At 38.8% G+C, this 15,911-nt stretch overlaps 1 protein-coding gene and 1 pseudogene across 2 annotated transcripts in view; one reads left to right on the top strand and one right to left on the bottom strand.

Moving 5' to 3' along the window:
* ENPP1 (ectonucleotide pyrophosphatase/phosphodiesterase 1) overlaps positions 1-15,911 on the top strand; it is a 115,939-nt gene that overhangs the window by 18,059 nt on the left and 81,969 nt on the right.
* LOC103884034 lies at positions 229-2,649 on the bottom strand (annotated as a pseudogene).

Here is a 15,911-nt window from a genome sequence, read left to right as displayed (position 1 = left end):
TTATTGAATATGATTAAGTTGATTTAAGCCTAAATATATACATGAAGAGGTGACACATTTCTAAAATTGTGTTCCCTTTCTAAGTATAAACTCATGTATCAATTACTAATTTTTTTCATAATAGTCACCCATTTTTCATCTTTATTAACTTAGAAAATTTTACTTCTTGTTTAAAGCCCTGGAGCATACTTTTAAAAATGATTTTGAAACATGGGTCTCTTCATTAGGTCAACATTTGTCTAAGTACATCTATAAATATTCTGTTACAGGAAGAGGAAGAGTATTGAGCAAATTTTCTTCAACAATCAGACCGCTCTGTTTTAGGAACTGATATCCTTCTAGTTCAGGAGGAAGTGTTTCCAGGTAATTTCCAGTGAGCTCCAGATGAGTAAGGTTTGACAGCTTACCCACATGAGGGGACAAATTCATCAAGCTATTTTTCCCCAGAGGTAAACATTGCAGCTTTTTGCACTGAAACAGCCCATCTGGTAGCATCTCACTATTGCTGGTCACAGCACAGTACTGCAAATTACTCAGATACTGGATTTCTTCTGGAATGAAGGTCAAGTGGTTATAGCTTAGAATCAAATAATGTAGTTTGCTTCATAGGAAAATCTGCAAGGGCAGATTCTCAATATTATAAGACCCCAAAAGAGCTGCTCTGGGTTAGATAATGCCCCAATTCATCCAGGAATATAAGTAATGTTATTGTGCCGTAACTTTAAGCAGGAAAGATTCTGAAGATGCTGACAGCTAATGATCTCTTCCACAGTGCTAAGGTTATTTTCCTTTAGGTCTAACTCATGCAAATTATTCAGGCTGAAAATGGAGTATGGAATGCGTTCCAGGTCACAGCTGATCAGTTCTGGACTTTTCTTATTGACCATGGTTTTGAAGTTGTTCAGCACAGCCAGTTTGCATCCATCATTATCAAGGGACAATTTCTGCAGTGAAGGCAGGAGGTCTGCAATGACTTGTGGGATCCGGGAGAGGCTGCCCTTCAAGTAGAGGGTCCTTGGATTTTTTTCAGTCCTGAAAGCCCTCTAACTGCATAGTACTCAACTGTTCAGGGAGAACACAGCCTCCCTATGTGGGAGAGAAAAGGTTCCCTCAGATTCTTCAGGTGAAATACCCAGCATAGGATTTTTCCCATTTCAGGATGCTTCAGGCAGAGGATTTTAAAATTCTGCTCCAAAAAGCCAGTGCAGGATGGTCTACTACCAAAGATGAATGGTCCACATGAAGCTCCTTGAGGTTGATCAGCTGTGAGACGGTAGAGGGCAGCTGCACCTCCGGGATCTGCTCCAGGCTTAGCACCTCCATTTGTCTGGAAGACCGTTAAGCATAAAAAGATGCAGTTCTATCTTGTCTTGGGCATTTTCCACAAGCTAATGTTTCAGTTTCTCAACTGACCATTCGGTATTGAGCTTGATCTGTTTCAGTTTGTTCTCACTGACCTCTGATAGGAATATGGAGAAGCGTCTGGAATAAAAAGGATCATACTGATTAGCCAGATGAAGGATGAAGGCAAAGTCAGTCTTGACATCAGGGATGTCACTATAGTTGCTTTTGTCTCTTAACACCTCAAAGGAATATTGCTTCAGGGAACTCCTCAGCATCCACCGCAGCCTGTAGGAGGAGGTCAGACTGTAGAGTATATCCAAAATGGCATAAAATTAAGCCAGAAGCTTCAAGATTTCTGTGAAGGAATAGACACATGGTAGGCTTATATTCTGTAAAAGCCTGCATGTCAACTGAACAGTCAATTTAAAGAGTGACATAGGTTAAAAAATACGGAACATAAGTTATGATGAGCACGAATAAAATGACTTTGACTGTTATCTGCTTCAGATACACGCTATAAATGATGTCGTGTTCCACGCGCATGCGGAATCTTCTCACTTTTTCAAAGATGACTGTGGCCTGTTGCCCCTCCTTCTTGTCCAGGCGACTGGAAGTTGGGCTTTCTATACCAGCTGACTCCAAACCCGGCTGCGGGTAGGACAATGACTGCTTGCTGGAATCTATGTCAGTTAAACACCCTGAGGACAAAAGCAAAATCGAACTGGGAGAGTTTCAGAGGCGTCACTGACTGCTCGGCCACTGTTTCTGACAGGACGCGGGTGGTCCATGGAGAATCAAAGCACTTGTAAAGATGGCCACAAAATGCTCAAGCCTGGATCTGGTACTGGGGTAGTGAAGCCAAAAGTTGCTGCAGGCTGCAAAAAAGAGTGTGTGCAAGAGCACCAGGAAGGGGAAGAACTTTGCAAACCAATGGAGCTGTGTCTCGTAACAGACAGCATTGATGTAGGAGTGCTGCTGTCAGTGGAGGTCATTCTGGATTCCCAGTGGGAGCGGAAAGTAGTGTCCCAGGATTAGAGGATGTGTTCATGCTGGCTTTCAGGATGTCCCAAGGCATGGCGCAGTGATGGTCAAATTCCACTTTGTGTGAAGACAGCACAGAACCCTGCTCTGTGTCAGCTGGAGAGCTCCAGCCAGCGTGTCCACGTGATCAACATGATGTAATACCAGAAGACATCCTACTATGATTTTAAGATGTGAGAAGATGACTGGGCATCTGCTAATAAACATTTTAGCTCAGTTAGTATAATCATGACTTTCCCTTGTAGGAGGACAGAAATATAATGAAAAAATATAAAATAAATCAGAAATGCTTCAATCAGGTGGTCTACACCTTTTGAAGTTTCTTAGACATACCATCTCTGTGTTTGTCTTCATTCCTATGAATGCTGGCCAACTGAAACCCTGCAGTCAGTCTCAAATTGAAAAATTTCCTGTTTTTAGCCACAGGGTCAATGGTGGACGAGGCTAATGAGTGTGGTATTGAAAACGTGGAGTTTTCAGTACCTGTGGGCCATCCAGGTAGTGAGGTCCAGTAGGCAGCTGGAAAATAAGCCGGAGCCTTTGTGTGACTCCAGCCCCGGCCCCGGGCCTGCACATTCCCTTCCATTACCAATTTTAAAATTCTGTCTTTAAGTTGTCACTGTAATTGTGATTGAGTAAATACTAGGCCTTTACAAAAATTAAGTGGTGGTTTGTATCTCCCATTTCCTGTCCGCAGGAAGAATTACTAGAAATCCTTTGTTTAGTTGTCTTTTTGTTTGTTTCTACTGAGCCCATCTTTCAAGGTTAAACACAAGGTGCCCAAATGACTATGTTCCAAAAATTATTTCAGATAAAAACAGCAAATAAATTACAGAAACTTAACTGCACATTATGTTCTTTCCACACTTTGTTTTTCGTCTCTGACCTACTATCTGCGTAGGCAAGATACTTGCCTAGGCAGGAAAAACTATGTTTTTTGGATAAGATTCATGAGGCTTCTCCTTTCGGTCCGTCTGTTGGGTCCTCTGCCTGAAAGCAGAAAGAGCTGTTCTGCACCATTAATAAAACTGCTTTCCTCCCTTTCCTATCTTATGAGCTGAACTAAACTTTATAATTCTTTTCTAAACTAATTTAATACTACTTTTACTTAACGATATACCTTTCTTGATAGTTGCTGCAAAATAGACCAACGATTGGGGGACAATTTTTCTTTTTTTTTTAAAACCAACTGAAGAAAGATCTAATTAAAATATGTTTTTGCATCAAAGAGATTTGAGAATTAGAAACCAAGATAACCCTCAAAATGGAGCGTTCTTTGCCTATGTTAAATTTAGTTTGGATTGTGCCTTGGGATGTGTGTCTGTCTGTCTGTCTGTCTATCCGTCCATCCATGTATTTATCAGTCTTGCTCTGATTATTTACTGTTAGTCAGAGTCCAATTAGAAAAACAAAGCTCATACTCAGTAGCTTAGTCAAAAGAATTTAATATAGGAAACAAATGCCAAAAGTGTTAGAAGAGCTAATGGTCAAACAGGGAATGGTGGGGCCCTTAGGCAACCCTGAGAAGAGTAACAGAAGGAAGCCACTACCACCTGGAGAGCAGGAAGGGCAACAGAAAAAGGTGATGAAACCAGAGCTTGGGAGCTAGGACTTTGCTGTAGCAGCTGGGACCCTGGGGAGCTGCAGCCACTGCAGGGGTCCCACCTGGAGCAGGGAGGACAAGGTAGATACATTCTGATTGCTCCCTTCCTCCCACCCTCCAATGTTCTCTTTCCTGTTGACTTACCCTGGCCTGATGCTTGCAGTCTGGGAGCCTGGGAAATGTGGTAGTCAAACTTATTTCTCTGAGTTGGCAGATCAAAAGAAAGGCAGTAACACGACTTGGGTTTTTTGGGAAACAGACTATTAGATGGAAATGAGCATGCCTGGGATTTCACTGGAATATGTTCTTGAGATCAGCACCTGTGAAAGGCAAGACGAGGAATTAGGGTTGTACAGAGGATGAATGTGAGCTGCAGTGCTCATTGGGTGTGATGCTCATTGGAGGTTCTGCACCTGTGGAAGGCAAGGCAGGAAAGTAGGGCTGTGCAGAGGGTGAAGGTGAGCTGCAGTGCTCAGTGGATGTGATGCTTATTGGAGGCTATGTCCACTCTACGGATCTTCTTAAACTAGTCTGAGACCCTCTAGAGTGGTCCAGGAGGGAGCAAGATGCCCCAGGAAGGAGGAGAGACTTTGGGCAAAGTAGCTGTGTTTAGCTGAGACACTCCCTATAGGGGACCACTCCCAGCAGCCAGAGGAGCAGTGGTGCCTTTATCTCTGAAGGGGAGTCGAGGCACCTGACCACAGTGTCCATCACAGGCAGGGAAAGGATGTGAAAGCACTGTCTGCACATTATTGATTTAAAAGAATCATACATTGATGAAATGTATAAAGTGAAAGTTCAGTTTGCCTTTTAAACTTAATTCTGTTTATGATTTACATATTTCCATGTCCCAGCCTGTAGATCTACCTAAATTAAAATATGTATATTTTAGAGGATGTATTGATAAGAAAATATTTAAAAAATAGCATTACATGCAAAAAGATGAAACAAAAATTGCATATAGAATCATTTCTCAGTTATATACATATATGGGTTTGAGTGTGTAAATGCATTTAAAACAATAATAAAAAAAAATAAGGCCAGGCTGGGTGGCTCACGCCTGTAATCCCAGAATTCTGGAAAACTGAGGTGGGTGGATTGCTTGAGCTCAGGAGTTCAAGACCAGCCTTGGCAACATGATGAAACCACCGTCTCTACCAAAAATACAGAAAATTGGCTGGGCATGGTGGCATGTGCCTGTAGTCCCAGCTACCTGAGAGGCTGAGGTGGGAGGATCACCTGCGCCTGGGAGGTGGAGGTTGCAGTGAGCCAAGATCACGCCACTGCACTCCAGTCTGGGTGACAGAGTGACAGCCCATCTCTCAAAAAAAAAAAAAAAAAAAAAAGAAAAATAGATCAAAAATTTAAAAAAATGAAATAGAAATTTTTTGGTAGAATAATATGGATTCATGCCTGTCTCTCTTTTCTCTTTTCTCTTTTTCCTTTCAATAAACATATTGTTTGAAACTAGTTTTAGAGTTACAGAAAAGCTGTGAAGCTTGTGCAGAGTTCCATATACTCCATACCCAATTCCTCTGTCATTAACATCTTACATTAGTAAGGTACATTTGTTACAGCTCATGAATCAACAGTGATACATGATTATTAACTAAAGTCCATACTTTATTCAGAATTACTTATTTTTTCCCTAATGTCTTTTTTTGTTTTTTTGTTCCAGTACCCCATCCAGGAATACCACATTACATTGAGTTGTCAGGTTTACTTAGGCTTTTCTTGGTGAAGCGCCTCAGACTTTCCTTGTTTTTGATGATCTTGACAGTTTTAAAGAGTATGAGTCATGTATTTTGTGGAATGTCCTTCAACTGGGACTTGTCTGATGTTTTTCTCATGATTATACTTGATTGATGTATTTTTGGGAAGCACATGACAGATGGTAAAATGCCATTCTTAACACATCATGTCGAGAGTATCTGCTATTAATACATCTTGTCATTGATGATGTTAACCTTGACTACCCAGCTGAGGTAGTCTTTTTCAGGTTTCTTTGCTGTAAATATACTCTTTTTTGTCCCTTTCCATACTGTACCTTTGGAAGGAAGTCACCTTAAAGGGTAGAGAGTTACATTCCACCTCCTTGATGGTGGAGTATCTGCATACATTATTTGGAATTGTTCTGAATTAGAAATTTGTTCTCCCCCTTATATTTATTTATTCAGTCTTTTTCAGTATGGAGTCATTAATGTCTATTTTATACTTTGAATTATAACCTGGTACTCTGTTTTCCATGTTTTTGCTCAACTTGTTCCAGCCATGGCCAATTGGCAGTTAATTTCTGTGACCCTTGGACGTGTGTGTGTTTGTATGTGTTTGATACTTCCTTACTTTCTGCCCCTACAGGATGTTCCAGGCTTTTAGGTTCTCTTGACTTTTTTTTTTTTTCTTACATAAAACTGGTGTGTATAATCAAAAGTCAATTTCTCCACCCTGAAAATTAGGAGTAGACTTATATAAACCATTGTGCCTGAACTCTGTGCATTTTCCAAAGGCGACATCACACCACCCATGCCTCCATTGCACCATATGTGTGGATTAGTTTTCAGACATCTCCCTTTCTCCAATGAAGTGATGAACAACCAGGTTATTACCTCAGAATGAAGCTGGCCAGATGTGCACTTTACCTTGGGAATGATTTAGGCATAAAATGTGGGAGAAGGAGAAAGGCAAGCATGCTTCCTCATGTGGGCAGGGAGCCATCTTGATTTGTGTGAACAACGTGATATATTAATCTCTGTTCAGCACCTGGTCATCAGCTCTGTAGACTCAAAAATCTCTCATAGTTTTTGGTGTGTCAGGAGTCCACAAAAGGCTTGATTGAACCTGTGTGAATCAGGGTCTCTCATGCAGCTGCAATTAGATGGTGACTTAGAGTTGGAACAGCAAGGGCTGGGCATTTAGGAGCTGGCCAGACATCTTTCTCTCTCTTCATGCAGTCTTAGGGCCTCCTCATGTGGTCTCTATGCATGGAATGGTTGGGATTCCTCATAGCATGGTGGCCTCTGTGTAAGGGTAACTGCTTATGTGGAGGCTGAAGGCTTTAACAGCAAGTATTCCAGTGATGGATCTACATAACTTTAAAGGAATTGGATAGTATTTTGTGTTGTTTGAATTTACCACATTGTATTGTATTTGCTCCATTATTTATAAACAGAAATGTAGGTTATTTGCAAGTTTTTGCAGTTCCAAACACTGCTACAATAAATATCTCTGTGTGCATATCTTTGTGTGCTTATGTGAATATTTCTAGCAGATAGTAGACATGGAATTGCAAGAGTGGTAAATGTGCACACTTTGAATTTAGATAGGTTCATTGAAATGACCTTTTAGAAAGGAACTTACACTTCTGTGAAGACAGTGTGAAAGGGTCTGTTTCTCCTCATGTGCTTGTCAGCACTGGTGATCATCAGTCTTTTTAATGTTTGTTCATTTTGTTGGGTAGAAAACGGACTGATTGATTTTTAGTTCTTTGATTTTTTAAATGAAAGTGAATGTTTTATATTTTTATTAGCTATTTTCTTTAAATAGTTGGTTTATTACTTTTGGTATTTTTAAAAATTGGGTTTGTTTTTCTACTTGATTTTTATACCCTATTATCTATTGTCATATACCAAAAATATCTTATCCTAGTTCCCCCATACCAATGTGGTGGATTTTTTTTTTTTTTGGCTTTACAGGAATTTTCAATTTTTATGAACTCAAATGTATCAACTTTTCCATTATAATTTTTGGATTTTGTGTCATACATGTAAAGCAAAATTGTAAAAATATTTGCTCATCTTTTCTTCTGGTGATTTTATTTTATACGTTTAAACGCTTGCTCTATTTGCCATTTAATTTTGTTATCAGGCAAGAGATAGAAATTTTGTTTACTAAGCACTTTCCTCAAGATGTTTTTTCTCAATAGATTGCTTTTCTTAAGATGCTGAAGTAAATCAGTACTATAGATAAAGAAAAGCCACAAAACCAGCATTTTGCTACAGTGACAGTCCTACTGAAGACAGGAGACAGTTAAACCATCGGACCAAGAACAGAAGAATGGATATTTGATAATTCTGTGATTACTTCTGGGGGTTAACTATTTGTGAATCTAAATAGAAGTTCCAGTGGCTGGAGGTGTATCCGAGGAGGGACCCATTAGCCTTTTGAAGAGTGATTCTGCTGTGCAGTTGAAGTGTTTTCTGTCATTCTCCTTATTGATGAGATGCTTGTGTCTTAAGATTCAATGTCGGTCTACAAGTCATGGAGTGAAGGTGAACATCAAAGCTCAATGAAACCATTACTTTATACTGTGAGATGGATGTTTTATTCTTTGACCTTTAACTTCGGAGAGAAATGACCTGTGAAAGCACTTGGTGAGATATTAGTAAAGAAGTGATTTGCCCACTGAGGCAGAAGTTATAGGTGCTGGTTATATTTTCTTTGAAAATGTTTGGTACTTACTGAAACAAAAATGAATGAGCATGGTAGGAGAGGAGAATAATTGCCCTAGAAATATCAGCTGTCTAAAGGGCTTGCAGAAACCCAGGAAATATTTCAAATATAAAGGGCCTGCTGCAGGTGAGTTTCTGACCACTTTTCTGCTTTAACTGGGGAAGTGAGGCTCCTGGGCTGGTGTTTCAGAAGCTTCTCAAGACAAGCTTCTCCTTCTAATAGCCTGTGTTCAACCAAGAATTTTATGCATGTACATATTTGAGGTAATAGTCTTTTTTTTTTTTTTTCCCTGAGACAGAGTCTCACTCTGTCACCAACGCTGGAGTGCAGTGGCATGATCTAAGCCCACTGCAACCTCTGCCTCCTGGGTTCAAGCAGTTCTCCTGCCTCAGCCTCCCGAGTAGCTAGGATTACAGGTGTGTGCCACCACGTCTGGCTAATTTTTTTTTTAGTAGAGGCGGGGTTTCACCATGTTGGCCAGGCTGTTCTTGAACTCCTGACCTCATGATCTACCCTCCTTGGCCTTCCAAAGAGCTGGAATTACAGGCATGAGTCATCGCGCCCAGCAGAGGTAATAGTCTTTAAGAGAAGAGAGTACAGGATGTAGGGTCAGGGTTTATCCAAATAAAGGTATAATTAGTTTCCAGAGAGAAGTAAATTTGTAGACATTTTACATTTATTAGAAACCACAGAAAATATTTAGTCCAACTCTTTATTTTTATTGGTAAAGGGACATAAATAATGTAACTTTCTCAAGATCACAAAGCTCCAAAAGTAATACATGTCTTAATTCAGATATGAAGCCATTGAGAGTTACTGGTCCCTTGTGATTATGGTCACAATTTCACCAAACTTAGTATTTTTAATTGAATATGGCTGGAATTTTAATGTATAATTTACTTACAGTTTAACTGGTAAAATATGAGTCATTCCTGCTTTCTTAAGCCATTCTTTTAATTTGGTATTTCATTTTAACTTTTCCTTCTAATAAAAATTATTTTGTCAATTGTCATTACCAGCTTCCATGAGTTACTGGTAGGAGTTTTCTTTGAGTCTGTTCTTCAAATACTTATTTATCAGGATAATTAATTAAAAAGAGAAATGATGTAATGATTCTTTGCTTAAATATCAGAGGTACTAAAATACCTTTCCTGGATTACTAATTTTAGTTTAGAGAAGAATCTGATAGTTTTATTTGCCCAAGATACTAGTCCAACCAAATCTATACTGTGTTTATCTAAAATAATTGTTTATTGTTATTTTTATTATTTTTTTCTTCAACTTCTATTTTAAATTCAGGGGTTCATGGCAGAATGTGCAGGTTTGTTTCATAGGTGAACATGTGCCATGGTGGTTTGCTGCACAGATCATCCCATCACCCAGATATTAAGCCCAGCATCCATTAGCTATTCTTCCTGATGCTCTCCCTCCCCACACCCCTGACAGGCCCAGTGTGTGTTGTTCCCCCATGTATCCATGTGTTCTCATAATTTAAATAATTGTTTTGAGCTGCATTTTCTATTACCAGTGACTCCTAACATTATATTAGATTTAGGGTATTGTGTGTTTTTTTTTTTTTTTTTTTTTTTTTTTTTTTTTTTTTTTTTTGAGACGGAGTCTCGCTCTGTCTCCCAGGCTGGAGTACAGTGGCCCAATCTTGGCTCACTATAACCTCTGCCTCCCTGGTTCAAGTGATTCTCCTGCCTCAGCCTCCCGAGTAGCTGGGACTACAGGCGTCCGCCACCACTCCCGGCTAATTTTTGTATTTTTAGTAGAGATGGGGTTTCACCATATTGGCCAGGCTGGTCTCGAACTCCTGACCTTGTGATCCGCCCGCCTCGGCCTCCCAAAGTGCTGGGATTACAGGCTTGAGCCACCGCGCCCAACCGGGGATTGTGTTCTTATCTTAATTTTTCATTTAAAGAAAGGTTAAAGGCCCAGAGCCCCTAAGTGACATATGGGGACCACTTAAGGATTTCTATTTCGTGTCATAATCGTAAAACTTCTCAAACTTCTCTGACTTTATTTCTCTTGTCTTCTGTTCTTTTAAAACAAAGATGTGACAAAAAGCACAAAAGATCCCCAAAAAGATTGTGTGGTTTTCTTTTTTTCTTTTTTTTTTTTGAGACGGAGTTTTGTTCTTGCTGCCCAGGCTGGAGTGCAATGGCATGATCTCAGCTTACTGCAACCTCTGCCTCCTGGGCTCAAGTGATTCTCCTGCCTCAGCCTCCCTAGTAGCTGGGATCACAGGCACACGCCACCATGCCTGGTTAATTTTTTGTATTTTTAGTAGAGACAAGGTTTCACTATGTTGGTCAGGCTGGTCTTGAACTCCTGACCTCAGGTGATCTGCCCGCCTCAGCCTCCCAGAGTGCTGGGATTACAGGAGTGAGACACCATGCCCAGCCGAGTGTGTTTTTTTATTTTTATTTTTTTTATATGAATACTGTTCTCTTTATTCACAATAAGAATCCACTTAGATAAAATCTTATTGTTCTCTTTATTCACAATTAGAATCCACTTAGATAAAATCTATTAAACTCAGCCTGCTACCGGATTTTCCCCACTTACCAAATAATAAAAGAACTTGGCGTTTTTTTAAATGCACGAGATTCATGACACTGACACAAATTAGAAGCAAGTACTGTTTGACATGATGGCATGCGTCCAGCAATTTCATTAATCATTATTGTAAAAAAATGGGTTGATGGTGGATTCTTGGAAAGTCAAACAAAATTGCTGTGATATGTCTTTGAAGCATGTTTTTGTGGACTCCTGTCTTAACATTACTCATTTTTAAGCCGATATTCTTCCTTTTATGTTTGTGGAAAGTGCAGTACTGGCATCCATAGGGCAGAGATTCTTTTTATCCATAGAGGCAGGAATCCCTTTTTAGGGAAAGTGCTTGTGATCTTAGCTTGCTTAGAACTCACACGGGGAGGTCCTAGATGTGCTTTAGCAGCTGGACTTGAGCAGGTAGTGGCAAGTACTACCTTATGTGTGGATCTGTGCAGAGCCAAAGGAAACCAGTAGGGTTCCCCTCTGTTACATTGCCATTAGCCTACTGATTGCTCCTTGTCAATCTTTACAAGCAGTGGTTTGGTAATAAATGGCCTTGTCCACCAAGAACCAGAGTGAGTTTTCTAGCTTATTTGGGGTTCCTGTTGTCATTGTGTGTGTGTGTAATTTAATAAATTGCTTAAAAGTTTATAAAGACCAGACACGGTGGCTCATGCCTGTAATCCCAGCACTTTGGGAGGCTGAGGTGGGCGGATTGCCTGGGGTCAGGAGTTTGAAGCCAGACTGGCCAACGTGGTGAAACCCCGTCTCTACTAAAAATACAAAAATTAGCCGGGCATGGTGGCGCATGCCTGTAGTCCCAGCCACTCGGGAGGCTGAGGCAGGAGAATCATTTGAACCTGGGAGGCGGAGGTTGCAGTGAGCTCTTGCCACTGTATTCCAGCCTGGATGACAGGGTGAGACTCCGTCTCAAAAAAAAAAAAAAAAAAAACCAAAGAAACAAAAAAACAAACAAAAGTTTATAAAATAACTCTTCCATTACTTCTTTACTACTTCCCCTTCCTTCTATCATTGTCATTTTCAACCTATGCTGGCTGTAAGTTGATAGATATTCCTATAATGATTTCTGTGAAACTTGAGACCTGTTAATGAGATAGTAAATATTACTATTCTCATAATTGCCAAGGCTGACGTGATTATGAGGATATAGGGCATTCTGCTCTAAGGCAATTATCATATTAGATGTTCCCAGGCATCACATAGTCAGGCATTAATATTTAATCTTTAGTGTCTTCTACCATGTCTCTTTTGCTCTTAAAACATTGAGTTAATTTTATTCATACTGTTTTGTTACTATTTTCTATCTTGCCTTATTTCTTATTTTGAACACTATTTGAAGAGATGACAGACAATTCAGGAACTCGTGAATGACACCAATCTTTAGATTCAGGTAGCTTATTGAATCTTAAGCAGAATAGATAAAATAAATATATGTTGACAACAGAATAACATTGTAGAACACAAAGTTGAAAATAAAAAAGTTTAAAGGTATTGGAGAAAATAAGACAGATTCATTTCAAATGTATGATATTCTGATAACTGGATTCTCAGTGGTGATGATTAAAGCATAAGGTAGTGTCATGATATCATCAATGTGCCAAAAGAAAATAATTGCCAAACTGGAATTTGTATATCCAGGAGAAATATCTTTCAAAAACAAGAACAAACCAAAGACATGTACAGACTAACGAATACTGAGAGAGTCTGCCATCAGGAAAAATCTAAAAGATGTACTTTAGGCTGATGATTACAGATGAAAGCTGAGAAGAAAAAAATGCATAAAGAAAATGGTAAATATTTGGTAAGTTTAAATGAACTTGTAAAACAATGATGTCTTAAGGGGTTTACAAGTTAGAATAATAGTAATATTAAAAGAAAAGTCTGAAAAGCAATAATCTAAGCATCCATATTAACAGTAAGAAAAAAAAAAAAACCAAACCCAGAACATTAAGCCTAGATATGGAAAGAAAGAAAAATAAGAGTAAGACCAGAAATTAATCAAATAACAATAAGCATACAAAAGAGAAGATAAGATTACTCCTGGTTAGCCTGATTAAGCAAAAAACAGACAAAAATAGGGCGGTAGTACAAATAATATCAGGAATGAAAAAGAACATGAATAGTGGTGCTCCAGACATTGAAAGTATAACAAAGGGTTATTATAAACAACTTTATAACAATATGTTTGAAAATGTAGGTGAAATGAAAAAATTACAAGAAAAAATACAACTCATCAAAATGACTCAAGAACAATTAGAAAATCTAAGTAATTCTGTAACCCATGAAGAGATTGAACCACAAATGAATAAACTTCTTACACAGATTTTTCTAGGCCCAGATACCTTTACCACTGAGTTCTTCTAAACCTCTAAGGAGAAGCGAACTCTAATCTTACCATCCTTACAGCCTAGTTTATGAAGTTAGCGTGGCCTTTCACCTGAAGATCTTTTTACTGTTGTTGTCCTGGAATTTTGCAATGATGTGAATTGGTATGAGCTTTCTTCTATGATTTTGGATATTATTTTGGATATTAGGACTCTTTGATGTGAAGTTTTGTATATGTCTTTTTGAATCCCATTAAATATACTTAGTAAGATGTCTTTTTATTTCTAATTTTTTTCTCTTCCCCTCTCCCCTTTACCCTTCTGTGTTGATCTTAGACTTTTGTTGTAGGCTTACCTCAAATGACTGGTGAATCATGGTGGTTCATTTATATTTAAGAATGAGAGATTAGGTAGATTTCATAGAGCTTTGAGTATTCAGGCAGAATTTGTTTATTGGAGTTTGCTTAAGGTAAATAGGCAGAGAAGGAGCTTACTGTTATGCTGAGAACCCCTGAAATGCCAGAATGAGGAAGAGTTTACTCTGCGTCACTAATACCCATACTAGCCCTGTGGTTGTCCTGTGTACTGATTCCAAAAGTACATGGGTTTATTGGAGAAACTTTGGAAAATAAATATAAACACTAAGAAGATGACAAAATAACTTGTAAGCCCATCCATCAACTGTAGATTTATATATAACCAAAAATTGGGACCATATTACCCATTCTGTTTTACAATCTGTTCTTTGTACCCAATAATGTGTCATTTATCCATGTCAATTAAATATTCTTCTAAATCATCACTGTTAACGGCTGTATAACAGCCAGTTATATAAATGGTCTACATTTTCTTTAGCTATTTTCCTACTCTTGGACATTATGTGTATGTCTATTTTTTCTTATACATAGTACTATAATGTACAGTTAGATGTTTGTATTTGTTTCTAAATATTTGTACATGCTTTCTGAACCTTAGTATAAACTCCCAGAAGTGTAAATAATATGTTTTATGGCATTTGTTTTAGGATTTTTCACAGCTACTTGTACCCAAAATGCTTGGATCAGTCTAAGGCTGCAATATATTAAAAGTGCAGATAGATATGAATCTGTAGAAATCTCTAATATATTAATACAAATTGGTGTTTTTATGGATTCCCTTTTCAGTAGCATGGGCTGCTTGGCCACTGTATACCTATAACTAAAATGTCTAGTATCATCATTTCCTGCAAAATAATATGTTGTGTTTCTTCTCAGATTCCTTTCTCCTGCATGGTCTTCAGCTGCTGTTGAAAACAGATTACTGTAGAACTAAAACAAAAAGAGGAAAAATGTTAATGCACTGGTTTATGGCATTTAAGAAAATAGGAACTAGGTTGTCCTACAGTTGACAAACATTGGTAAAGTTGTACTATCCCTTTGGAAGAACCTGTAGTGGGCCCAGTCCTTTCAGCGATTGGATATTTCTAGTGGGGACCACCATTTATTCAGTAACCTTGTGCCCCCATCACCAATCTAGGCATGTTTGGTACATTCCGCCGAAGGCTCCTGCCAGCTTTGTGAGGTGGGTATTATCACCGCTTCATAGATTTAAAAATGAGGCTTAGTGAGGATTTGAAACATTCCCTACTTTCACAGCTGCTGGTTGTCTAGAAGTCAGAAGAATGCAAGCCGCCTGAGACCTCTGCAGTTCTTTTGTGCACAGGTGTACCTCTCGCATTAGGTCAGTGCTTGAGATATAGTAGGCCTCAAGAAATATTTGAGACCTACAAATATTCAATGCTGAATACATGAATCGAAAGGTGGGATTTGAACCAAAGTCATTTTGAATTTGAAGTTCTTTCTGCCAGACAGATGTCAATTTCTTTAGTTTTAGTGTTTCACTGAGAGATTGTGAGATTTGTCCCTATGTGATGTGCTTGTTCAGTGCTGGATGTCTCTTTTCCTGATTTTCATGTGACTAGTTACGTTGTAAGTGGCTTCACATCAAGTTTCACTGCAGTTTGAGAGGATCTTCTTCAGATAAGTCTAGTGTAACTAAAATGATACTGAGTGCATAAGAGACCAAGCTTGCATGAACAACTGCTTGAGTGGACTTAGGAACTTTTTTAGAAGATTCTAACTTCTGCTTTGAGCTTTTGTAATGCTCAAAAGTTCTTCAGGAATGTATTGTCTTTGAGTCTCCCTTTGAATCTCTAGTAGAAGTTTCTTGGTACTGGATTTACTCAATAGGATCGAATCCCCATCCTCCAGCAAACGAAATCCCTGGAAGACTCCCAGCACCATGCTGGTCCGAATCCTCATAGTTCTTTTTCAGAAAGCACACAACTTTGGTCAAAGGTCAGAGGACTGATAGGCAATGTAGTCAGCTAATTCATTTCAAATGGCATTTTCATACCATCCGTCACATTGGAATACCACGTCCAGCAATCTACCATTTCCCAAAAAAAAATTTTGTTTGTATATTTGTTGTAGGTATCCTTTATGTAAAGCAGACACAATGTCACTTAACAAACTGACTTTGTCAGCTTAGATGAGGAAAATTAGGGGATTTAAGGTTTCTCCCCAATTATG

This window comes from Papio anubis, chromosome 6 (assembly GCF_008728515.1).
Source record: "Papio anubis isolate 15944 chromosome 6, Panubis1.0, whole genome shotgun sequence".
Classification (NCBI taxonomy): Eukaryota; Metazoa; Chordata; class Mammalia; order Primates; family Cercopithecidae; genus Papio; species Papio anubis.
Note: the sequence above shows the minus strand (reverse complement) of the source record. Positions and strands in the feature narration are given on the sequence as shown.